At 39.8% G+C, this 12,605-nt stretch overlaps 1 protein-coding gene across 1 annotated transcript in view; it reads right to left on the minus strand.

Annotated features, from left to right (window-relative positions):
• Positions 1–11,501: 11,501 nt before the first annotated feature.
• Positions 11,502–12,605, minus strand: part of Ptpdc1 (protein tyrosine phosphatase domain containing 1) — a 77,690-nt gene continuing 76,586 nt past the window's right edge. The window contains exon 11 of the mRNA XM_042687007.1: positions 11,502–11,586. The gene's annotated coding sequence lies outside the window, so the exon portion shown is untranslated. The remainder of the gene's footprint in view (positions 11,587–12,605) is intronic.

Raw genomic sequence — 12,605 nt, forward strand, 5'->3', positions numbered from 1 at the left:
TCTGTTACAATGTGGATCTTTTGCTAAACTCAGCCCTTCACAAATCCTCAGGAAGAAATGCGTTTCAATTCACATAAAGATATTGTAGAGTGTTAAAAACAAAGCTCTTAATGCAAAAAATGTTACAACTCATAGAAGTTCCTATAAGATTCAGAATTGGCAGGTATGAGAACTTAGTTGTGAGCTAGATGGTTTTATTGTTGTTAACTTTGAAAAATTACATATTGACTATTTGGGTAGATCTGTATTATAAACGTTCAAATAATATAGTTAAAGCTCAAGTTTTCTTGGAAGATAGCCCACCTGGAGCCTCCTACCATAACCAGAATGTTTTCTTTTGCCTTGCCTTGCCTGCCTGCCTGCCTGCCTGCCTGCCTGCCTGCCTGCCTGCCTGCCTGCCTGCCTGCCTCCCCTCCGTCTTTTCTTTCTCTTTTCTTTTCTTTTTTTAATGCCGGTACTGTGGATGGGGAGCTTGAACTGTACCCACATTCTTTTTTTATTTTATTTTTTTAAATCTCAAGGTTGGCACTCTACTACTTGAGCTACACCTCCACTTCTGGCTACTTACTGGTTATTTGGAGTCTCACTGACTTTTCTACTGGCTTTGAACCACTATCCTAGCTATTTAGTCTCCTGAGTAGCTAGGATTATAAATGTGAGCCATCAGTACCTGGCCTTTTCTGTGTGTGTGTGTGTGCCAGTTCTGGAGCTTGAACTCAGGGCTTGGGCACTGTCTCTGAGCTTCTTTGTTCAAGGCTAGCACTCCTCCACTTAAGGGACACTTCCACTTCCAGCTTGCTTCTTTCTTTCTTTTTTCTTTTTTTGTAATTCATTAGAGACAAAGTCTCCTGGATTTTCTTGCCTGGGATGGCTTTGAACTGCAATCCTCACATCTCAGCCTTCTGAATAAAGTGTGAGCCACCTGTTGCCCACTTTTTCTTGTTTTTTTCTTTTAATTTAGGTAGAATTAACATAGAATATTTGGAAATTTCCAATATTAAAATTGGATATGTTTTATCTTTTCTTCTCTTCCTGTGTTGCTAGATATAGAATCCAGGGCTTGGCGAATACTAAACATGCTATCTACCAACGAACAATATCTCTAGCCCAAATTTGGTAACTTCGACCTATGTATACACTCGATGAAATAGAACCACAATCAATACAGTGAATGTCTCCATAACTCTTGAGTTCTTTGCACCCTCTTTGTAAGTCCTCCCTTCTCCCCTTATCTCCAATCCCAGACAACTACAGAGCTTCCTTCTATAATTACTGATGTCTGCATTCTAGAGTTGACTATAAGTGGAATCATATTGCATATATTCTTTTATTGAGGGTGGAAAGTCTGGCATAATTTAATTGAATTTCAGTCTATTGTATGTGACAATAGTTTGTTCCTTTTCACTGTTGAATTTCTTGTGCAGATACTCCACAACTTGTTTATCCATCTACTTGTTCATGGATATTTGAGTTGTTTATAGTTTTTCCAGTTGCTATTGAGCATTTATGGTCATCTCTGTAGGGACATATGTCCCTCCCCCCTAGTTTGGGTATATATCTAGGAGAGAAATGGTTGAGATGTAGAGCTAGTATTGGGTTTGAACTCAGGGCCCCGGGCTATGACTCAGCTTCATTTCACTCAAGGCTGATCCTTTACAACTTGATCCAGACTTGATCTAGACTGACATTTTGCTAATCAACTGGAAATAGAGTTTTGTAGACTTTTCTACCTGGGCTCGCTTCAAGCTGAGATTCTCCAGATCTCAGCCTCCTAAGCAGTTTAAGATCACAGACATGAACCATTAATATCCAGCTCTGTTTAGGTTTCTAGGATAATGCCAAACTCTTCTAAAGTAATTGAGACATTGTATCTGCCCACTGACAAAGTATGAGAGTTTCAGTTTCTTAATACTTAGTATCTTTACATGGGCTTATTTATCAATCACATATATACTATATATAAAATATATGAAACATATATATGAAATATATGGTATATATGTGTATATAAATATAAATAATATAAATAACAGTCATTTCATATATATGCATATATATAAGTGTTAGGATAGTTTATTAGGAAAGTAAAATGTCAGAAAAGTGAGATTACATGCATGATGCCATGAGAAGATGGTACTTCAGTTCATGTCCTGGGTAGAGAGACCTGAGCATTTGGTGTAAGTAGAGGAACAGTTAGGAGTAGGAGAGGACAAAGTTGTGCATCATTTAAGAGATTCCATTACTGCTGAGGTCTGGCCATTATTGCAGTCTGGTTTTCCCAGTCTGGAGAAGTTGTCAGCACTGTCGTCACTTGAGTGGAGCAATCTAGTTCTCATGAGAAAACTTTTCTGACTCCAGGGTACAGGCTGATCATTACTGATAATTACCCTCATCTGAAGGTGCTCTGTCCTGCCAGGCACTGCCATTCCTCAAGGATCAGTTTAGTCCTTTTGTCATAAAAGATGCCATTGATCAATCCTGTCATTCCTGGGACCCAAGGTTATTGGTTGCAAAGTGGCTATGGAGAGAAGGGCTTAGGACAGTAACAAAGACAAATGGAAGTCCAGATGCTAGACTTTTTTCCTGCTTTTGCAGCCATTTCATGAGTCCAAGTCAGAAAAAAGTATACTCAGCTAACTTCCTGGCCAACTATATAATATTATTTGTGTGTATGCCTGTGTGAGGGTTTGAACTCAGGGTCTCATGCTCTCACTTAAGATTTTTTACTCAAGGCTACTGCTATACAACTTGAGCCACACCTCCACTTCTGGCCTTTTGTTTGCTAGTTGGAGATGAGTCTCTTGGATTTGTCTACCTGGGCTAGCTTTGAACCTTGATCATTAGGTCTCAACCTCCCAAGCAGCTGATTACAGGCAAGAGCCACCAGCACCTTGTATTTCTAGATTCTTTATTTTGCTCCATTAACTGGTTTATTTGTAGTAATAACAGTACATTGATTATAATGGTTTTTATAATGTTTTTTCAAATCAGGTAGTGTTAAGGCTTCCACTTTATTCTTCAAAACTGTCTGCGCTATTCTAAGTCCTCTGCCTTCCTCACAAATTTTACAATACTTTTGTCGATTTCTATAAGAAAAGCCTGTTTGGATTTTGATTAGCATTGCATTGAAATATAAATCAATGAATGGGAGTATTATTTTAACAATCTTGAGTCCTTTGACTCATAGGCATACCTTTCCATTTAGTAAAGGTCTGCTTAATTCCCCTCAGCAAAATCTTTTAGTTTTCAGTGTACAGGTATTATGAGTTGAATCATCCCCCTCACTGAAAGACATGTCTAAGCCAGGTCCTCTTTTTCTTTGGTTTGATTTTTTTTTTTGTGAGGGGGGTCCGGTCGTGGGGCCTGAACTCTGGGCCTGGGAGCTGTCCTTCAGCTCTTCAGCTCAAGGCTAGCACTCTACCACTCAAGCCACAGCGCCACTTCCATAAGCCAGGTCCTCTTGACTGTAATCCTACTTATTCAGGAGGCTGAGATTGGAGGATTGAGGTTTGAAGCCAGCTGAAGCAGAGAAGTCCATGAGGCTCTTAAAGCTAATTAACCAACAGAAAAGTGGTTCAAGTACTACAATGGCAGCCTGGAGCAAAAAAGCTCATGAATAGTTCCCATATCCTGAGTTCAAGCCCTGGTACTGGCAAAAAAAATTAATTAATTTTTTAAAAGTCCATTTCCAGTCCCTAAGGTTTTAATGTTTACTTATTTGGAAAGATCTTTTCAGACATCATTTTGGGTCTAAAAATGAAATGATTGCCCCAAATTATCCAAATATTCTTTTTTTTTTGGTCCGATCGTGGGCATGGGCGCTGCCCCTCAGCCCTTTAGCTCAAGGCTAGCACTCTACCACTTGAGCCACAGTGCCACTTCCGGCTTTTGTTTTTTTCTGCTTATGTGGTGCTGAGGAATCGAACCCAGGGCCTCATGCATGCAAGGCAAGTGCTCTACCACTGAGCCACCTTCCCAGCCCTATCCAAATATTCTTATATGAGACACACAGAGGAGAAAGAAGAGAGTTGATGGGAAGATGGAGGCAGAAGCTGGAATGATGTAATGCTTTGATTATAAGCCAAGAAAACACCAAGGAATATCTGGTGCCAACAGAGGGCGAACGAGCATGGAACAGATTGTTCCCGTGTGTGTGTGTGTGTGTGTGTGTGTGTGTGTGTGTGTGCATGTGTCAATCTCAGGGCTTAAACTCAGGGCCTGAGTGCTGTCCAGGAGCTTTTTGCTCAAGACTAGCACTCTACCACTTCAGCCACAGCTCCACTTCTGGCTTTTTTGGTGGTTAATTGGAGATAAGAGTCTCATGGACTTTCCTGGCTGGCTGGCTGGAAACTATCTTCCTCAGGTCTCAACCCCTTTGTGTAGCTAGGATTACAAGTCTGAGCCACTGGTGCCTGGTTCATAGTGCTTTTGAAAGAACTGTAGCTCTTATCAACACCCTGATGTCACACTTTGAACTCCACAATGGGAGACAAGTAATTTCTATTTTAAGTCATCAAGCTTGTTATCATTTGTGTGGCCACTGTAATATAACAGGTCATTCATTCTTTCTGGGAGCCTTATTTTGAGTGTTTGATCTTTTTGATGATATGGAAAATGAGCATTATTTTTCAATTTTGGATTACTCATATAGGAAAATAAAACTGAAAGACAAGCATGGTGGTACATGTTTATAATCCCAGAACTCAGGAAGTTGAGGTAGAAAGATCATGAAATCAAAGCCAGCTTGAGTTACATAAGACCTTCTCTGGAAAAAAAAAGAAATGCAATTGATTTTTTTTTTTTTTTTAGGTCTGGTCATGGGGCCTGAACTCTGGGCCTGGGCGCTGTCCCTCAGCTCTTCAGCTCAAGACTAGCGCTCTACCACTTGAGCCACAGCGCCACTTCCGGCTTTTTTCTTTTTGCTTATGTGGTGCTGAGCAATCGAACCCAGGGCCTCATGCATGCAAGGCAAGCGCTCTACCACTGAGCCACCTTCCCAGCCCAAGAAATGCAATTGATTGTTATATATTGATGTTATATCTCTCTTTTGCTAAACTCATTCTTAGCTCTGTAGGTTTTGTAAATCTATAAAAAACAACAACTATTTTCTCCCATTTCTGCCCCTCCTTTCCCTTCTCCTCTCTTCTCTTCCCTTCCATCTTCTTTTGGGACACAGTCCTGCTATGTATCCCAGTCTGGTCTGAATTCCCAGTCTCTCCTGTCTCTATCTCCTGAGTGCTGGAATTGCAGGCATACACCATCACACCCAGCTCCATCAGATTTTCTACACAGATATCATGTCTGAGAATAAAAATGTTTTTACTTTCTACTTTCCATGGCTTTCATCTCATTTTCTTGCCCAAAAGGCACTAGGTAGAGTCCTGCCACAAAATGGAATAGGGTGGTGAATGTACACACTGGGTATTTGTCCCTGAGTCCACAGGACAGCATTTTGGTCTTTCACCACTCTGTATGATGGTCATCTTGTACATTCTCATTACTTGGCTGAGGCTGTTCCTTTTTGTTGTTGTTGTTTTGTTCTGTTTGTGCTGGTCCTCTGGCTTGAACCCAGGGCCTAGGTGCTATCCCTGAGCTAATTTGCTTATGGCTAGAACTCTACCACTTGAGCCACAGATCCACTTCTAGCTTTCTGATGAGTCTCACAGACTTTCCTGCCTGGGCTAGATTCAAACTGCAATCTTCAGATCTCAGTATCCTGAGTAGCTGGTGACAGGTGTGAACCACCGGTGCCTGGCTAAGAATGTTTCTATGACTTGTTTGCTGAGAATTTTAATCAAGAACTGCTTTGGAATTCTTGTGCCTTTTTCTGTATTTCTTAAGATAAAAACACAATTTTTCTTTGCTTGATTTGTTAATATGTACTCCATTAAGAATAGCACTCAACTGCAGATTGCTTGGGTTTTGTCTGCACATCTCTTTCCTCTCTGAACTTTATCCCATCAACTCATGCTAGCTTGGTTCCCCCAGATACTTGGATCTGGAAATGCCAAGTTCTCTGACCCTTTTGCTGCAGTCCGGGAACTCTCTTAAGGCAGTAAACTGTGGCAGTTGCACACCTTACAATGACTTTTGTGTCCTGTCTCTAACTCTCAAGATCAGCTTTTTATTGTCTGAGCACCAAAGTCTTAAATACTGTTGTTGTTGTATGTGTGTTTGGCTATTTTAGGAGGCAGGTAAATTTGGCCCCAGTTACTCCATTTGAGATCATATAGTTTGTGCAAATTAATAAAATGTTATATTGCTTTTCGAGTTTTGTATCATGGTAAGTTTCAAATACAAACATAACACTGAACAATAAATCACAACATACCCATCACTCACATTCACAATGGTTAATGTATGACCAATCTTCAGTCTTGTTTTGATAATAACCTTCAATTCATCCTCCCTCCCTCCCTCCCTCTCATCCTCTCTTTCTCTCCTTCTCTTTTTCTTTCTTTCTTTCTCTCTCTCTTTCTTTCTTTCCTTCTTTTCTGTTGGGCTTGAACTCAAGGCCTACTGTGTCCCTGAGCTCTTTTGCGCCAGGCTAGGGCTCTACCACTTAGAGCCACAGCACCACTTTCAGTTTCCTAGTGGTTCATTGGAGATAAGAATCTTACTGACTTTCCTATCAGGGCTGGCTTTGAACTGACATCCTCAGATCTCAGCCTCCTGAGTAGCTAGGATTACAGGCATAAGCCTGTAATAAAGAAAGCCAGTGCCCAGCTTTCTTTCCTTTCTTTTTTGTGTGCCAATACTGGGGTCTGAACTCTGGACTGGGCACTGTCCCTGAGCTTTCTTTTGCTCAAGGCTAGCACTCTATTACTTGAGCCACAGTTTTACTTCTAGGTTTTTGCTGCTTAACTGGAAACAAAGTTGCATGGATTATTCTGTCCAGGCTGACTTTGGATCACTATCCTCAAATCTCAGCCTCTTGAGTAGCTAGGATTACAGGTAAAAGCCACCTGTGCCTAGCAGCTTTTGAATCTTACAGGGACATTTTTTTCCTCTATTAGATCATGTTTTTGAAGTTATAGATAAGCATCATTTATAAATAGATATCTCAGCCTATAGCTCTAAACTAACATGACCCTTAGAAATAAAAATAACAATACTTCCTTAGTGCCCTCATATATCTAGCTAGTATTGCCATCACCATTAAAAACAGGATTTGAACCAGGTCCACTTATTGTTGGTGAATAGCCTCTCTTTTCACCTAGGGATTCTGCTCTTATTTTTCTCTCATAATGTATTTATTGAGGAAAGCAGGACTTTTGTCCCGTAGTTTCCCAGAGAGTGGATTTTCTGGTACAGCCTCACTTTGTCTTCAACAGGTGTCTCTAATTATCCATGTAGTTAGATGTGATGATGGCTGTCATTTTGGGCATAATGTTGTATTGCCCATCTTTTATAGTGTTCCAATAAAATCCTGTGCACATGTGTACCATAACATAATCACATCCCTTGTATTGGTCAGCACAGAAAGCCAGAACAAAATTCCACAGGCTGCATAACTTAAACAACTGAAACGTTGGTCAGAACTGTATTTTCCCACAGTTGCAGAGGCTCTTAGAAGTCCAAGATCAAAGTCCAGCAAGTTGCGTCTTGCTGCAACAAACCTATCAGAACTCCATGAGCTCATCTAACCTCTATCACCGTTCACTGACTCTGTCTCCAAACATTTCACAGGAACTTGGGATGTTCAGTAAACTGCAGATTACTTTGGGTAATACTGACATCCTAACACGAGACTCTTCAGATGAGTCTTCTGAAATGGTGCTGCTCTTTTTCACATCTTTCTTTTATCCAATCCATTTGTTTCAAATTCTAACATATACTAAATTTTAACTTTGATAATTTTCCTAATATTTAAAATTCACTTTGAACTGCTATGCATAGTTGTTGTGAGCATATATTTCAGCATATTTTCATTATTTATAGATGTTATTTTGCATGTTAATCCATTCAGACTTCTTAAATGATTTTATATGAGATTAAACAATGACTATTTGACTACTAGTAAAACTGCTTTCCTAACTTTATGACTCTAGGGTTTTTTTTTTGTTTTTGTCTGTGCTGGGGCTTGAACACAAGACTTTATGCTCTCACTTGATTTTATTGCTCCTGAATAGTGCTCTACCACATGATCACAATATTTGCAGACATGTGTCCACAGCATAACTATAATAGTTAAATTATGTAAGCAACTCAAGTATCTATCAAGGGATGAAAGATTAAGCAAACTGTGGTGTAGACACAAAATGGTATGTTACTCAATTTTAAAGGATGAAATCCTGCAGCAGTGGTACTTACTAGACCCATTGTTGAAAATGAACTATACAACTTGTGTGTGGGAATGGGAGGAAAAAACTAGGAAAGAGTAAGGGAAGGGGTGACATTGTTCAAAAAGAAATGTACTCTTTTTTTTTTTGTTTGCTTGGCCTGGGTGCTGTCCCTCAGCTCTTCAGCTCAAGGCTAGAGCTCTACCTCTTGAGCCACGGAGCCACTTCCAGTTTTCTAGTGGTTTATTGGAGATAAGGGTCTCATGGCCTTTCCTGCACTAGCTGGCTTTGAACGGTGACCCTCAGATCTCAGCTTCCTAACTAGGATTATAAGCGTGAGCCACCAGTGCCCATCTTAGAAATGTACTCTTTACCTACTTATGTAACTATAACCCCTCTGTACATCAACATTATAATAACAATAAAAAAGAAGGGAAAAAGGGATGAAACCCAAGGACATCTCGTTTAAAACAAATCCATTTTTTGAGCTGTCTAGCATAGTCAAAATCATAATGACAGAAAGTAGAAGTGTGGCTACCAGGTTGAGCTGGGGTAGGAATGGGTAATTTTTTAGTGTGTACAGATTTGGTTTTACTGGGAGAATAATGCAGCTGGATATTGGTGATGGCAGCACATTATAAATGCATTTCATACCAATGGAATATGTTCTTAGGGTTTAGATGACAAGTTTTGTTATTTGTAGTCTTTAACAAACTTTGAATGAAGAAAAAGACATTCATCCACACACCAGTCCTTGAGAGAAGAAATGACCCAACAAAGTAATAAGATAACACATACTCATTGAATCTGGCAAAAATAAAGATGGCAGACAATTCTGAATATTAGCAGAGGTACACAGCAGGGGGAAGTCTAATTTACTGTAGATGGAAACAAGTATAATTATTCTTGGAAATAATTTGTCATTGCATAAGCAATTGAACATGTTCAAACTCAAAAGCTTATAATCACTTTAAACAACACATACATAAAACAGCTCATGAATTTTGCTTTCAGTAACACAGACTAGAAAAACACTTGGATGTGTGCATCCAGAGATATGTGCAATTGACTTGTGTCAATCACAAGTAAAAGGGATAATAAACTGCACAATATCCACACGTGGAATGCTATATAGCAGTGAACACAAATGAACTATAGCATCACATGTCATTATGGATAAATGTAATAGTTGAACAACAATAAAAAAGCAAGTAATTGAATACATAGAATATTAACGGGCAAAGACAAGCAAGATGTTGTTTAAAGTAAGCAACACAGAGAAATACAAGCTTCAGAAGAAGCTCCTCCTATGAAAGTTTGCTAAAGCCAACTAAACAAGTACCAGAGCCTCAAGAGATTAAACAGTAGTTTATTATCTTGCAGGTCTGGAAGCTATAAGTCCAAGATCAAGGTGTCAGCGGGAATGGTTTTCTCTGAGGCTTCTCTCCTTGGCATATAGATGGCATCTTTTCCCCCTGTCCTCACGTGGCTGTCTCTCTGTGCAAGTTCTAATCTACTCTTAGAGACAGATTGGAAGAAGGAGCAAATCAATGACTTTATTTCACCATAAGTATCTCTTGGAAGGCCCTATCTTTAAACTCAAAGGCACTAGAGGTTAGAGCTTCAGGCTGGGTACTGATGGCTCATGCCTTAATCCTAGTTATGAGGTCACAATCTGAGGATTATGGTTCAAAGACAGCACAGGCAGGAAAATCCATGAGATGCTTATCTCCAATTAATCACTAAAACTAGAGGTGGCATTGTAGGTTAAAGTGGTAGAACACTAGCTTTGAGTAAAAAGAGCTCAGGGACAGTGCTAGGCCCTGAGTTGGAGCCCCACAACCAACTAAAAAAAAAATTAGAGATTCAATATACAAATTTGGTAAAGGGTATTTTCAGCCCAAAATATCTCTCCATATCTTTGGCTGTTGGCTAGTCAAGTAGATAGGATTACTTCTAACAAAAAATGAATTAGAAGCTCTGGGGGTTCATGCCTGTAATGCAAACTACTCAGGAGGCTGAGATCTAAGGATCATAGTTGGAAGCCAGTCTGAGCAGGAAAGTTGATGACATGCTCATCTCCAATTAACCACCAAAATGCCAGAAGTAGAGGTGTGGCTTAAGTGGCAGAGCACCAACCTTGAGTGAAAAAGCTAAGGGGCAGAAGTCAGGCCTTGAGTTTAAGCCCTAGTACCAGCATACACATGCAAACACAAAATGATTCTTCAATGGATCAACCTAGTCAAAGCCTGGGTAGCTCTTTTTTTTTTCTAACTTTTTTTTTTATCAGTTGTAGGCTTGAACTCTGGGCCTGGGTGCTGTCCCACTTGAGCCACAGCGCCACTTCTGGTTTTCTGATGGTTAACTGGAGATGAGTCTCATGGAGTTTCCTGCCTTGGCTGGCTTTGAATCACAATTCTCAGATCTCAGCCTTCTGAGTAACCAGGATTACAGGCATGAGCCACTGGTACCTGGCTTCATTTTAAAATTTTATTGTGGGTAGCTTGTTTTCTTTTTGGCCAATCCTGGGGCTTGAACTCAGGGCCTAAGCACTGTACCTGGGCTTCTTTGTGCTCAAGGCTAGCACTCTATCACTTGAGCTACAGCGCCACTTCCAGCTTTTTCTGTTTATGTGGTACTGAGGGATTGAAGCCAGGGCTTCCGTGCATGCTAGGTAAGCACTCTACCACTAAGCCACATTCCCGCCACATAGGGTAGCTTGTTTTCATTTTTAAGAAAACAAAGAAAATGATAAGAAATTTACTAAATCAAAACCCAAGAGTACTGGGACAAATTGCAATCTAATTCTAGGTAAGTAAGAATCCATCTTTTTTTTTTTTTATTTGCCAATCTTGAGGCTTGAATTCAGGGCATAGGCATTGTTTCTGCGCTTTTGTATTCAAGGCTAGTGGTCTACCACTTGGAGCCACAGCTCCATTTCCAGCTTTTTGGTGGTTAATTGGGAATAAGTGTCTTTCTTGCCCCAGCTGGCTTTGACCCTGACCCCCCAGATCTCGGCCTCCTGAGTAGCTAGGATTAAAGGCATGAGCCACCAGTGCCCAACCCCATTCTAAAAAAAATTCTAAAAAGTTTAAGGGTAAAATATCTTTTCATTTTAATCAAAAAGCTAGAAGGCAAGGATTTAATAACCTCCTGTCACTATGTAAATTATAATAAAGCAATGAAACTTTATTTTTATTTATTTTGTGTGTGTGCTGGGCTTAAACTCAAGGAATTATGCTCTTCTTCACTTTTTTTGCTCAAGGCTAGCACCACAGAGAATACTGTTCTTGATTTATCTGCACTGAAAATATATTAATGCTTGTTTGGAACAACCACAAAGGTTTTATAAATAAAACTTTTAAAAAGCAACCTTTTAAATTATTTGAAAAAAGATTAAGATGTCTAGTAATTGGGGTATCACTTTGTATGCCCCTGGATTTTTTAGTTATATTTTTATTATATTTAAGTGGTTGTACAAAGAGGTTACCATTCAACAAGTCAATTTACCTAATACATCTTGACCATACATCTTTTTGTCATTTTCCCTGATTCTTCCTAACCCAACCTCTCCCCTCCATTTTCCTAGTTTTATAGGTTATGCATTGAATATTAACCCTGGATTTTTTCCAGACATTTAGAGAAGACACTGGAATAACACTTGAGTCTATCATTCTCTAAGAGAAAATAGAAAAGTCAGGAGCTGGTGGATTATGCCTGTAATCCCAGCTACTCAGGAGTTTGAGATCTGAGGATCATGGCTCAAGGACAGCCCAAGAAGAAACGTCTGAGAGACTCTTACCTACAATTAACCACCAAAAAACAGGAAGTAAAGATGTGGCTCAAATAGTAGAGCACCAGCCTTGAGTAAAAAACTAAGGGACAACATCCAGGTCCTGAGTTCAAGCCCCAGTACTGGTGCATGCATGCACATGTGCATGTCCACATGCATGCATGCAAGCACGTGCATGCACACACACATGCACACACTCACAGAGAAACTTTATCTCTGTTGAGTTATAATATGTGGTTACTTTCATGGAATGTAGAATGACACAGCATATATTCTTTCTCAAGTTAAAACTGGAAAGCTGGAAGATATGACTCAGTAAATCAGCACAGAATTTGAGTTATGCAAATAAACGAAACAAACTCTACATTGCCAAAACAATTCTTCCCAATAGGTATTAGCAAGTTCTCTGAGGTAGGAAAACCCAACAAGGCAAGAAATCGTGCACTTCCTTAAGTATGCCATGCTAGAGACCATAACAGATAGAACAGAGCCAGCTCAGCCTGTTTCAGATGACAGGAGATCTGTGCTGT

Source organism: Dipodomys spectabilis, unplaced genomic scaffold, assembly GCF_019054845.1.
Source record: "Dipodomys spectabilis isolate Male_0828 unplaced genomic scaffold, ASM1905484v1 ptg000098l, whole genome shotgun sequence".
NCBI lineage: Eukaryota > Metazoa > Chordata > Mammalia > Rodentia > Heteromyidae > Dipodomys > Dipodomys spectabilis.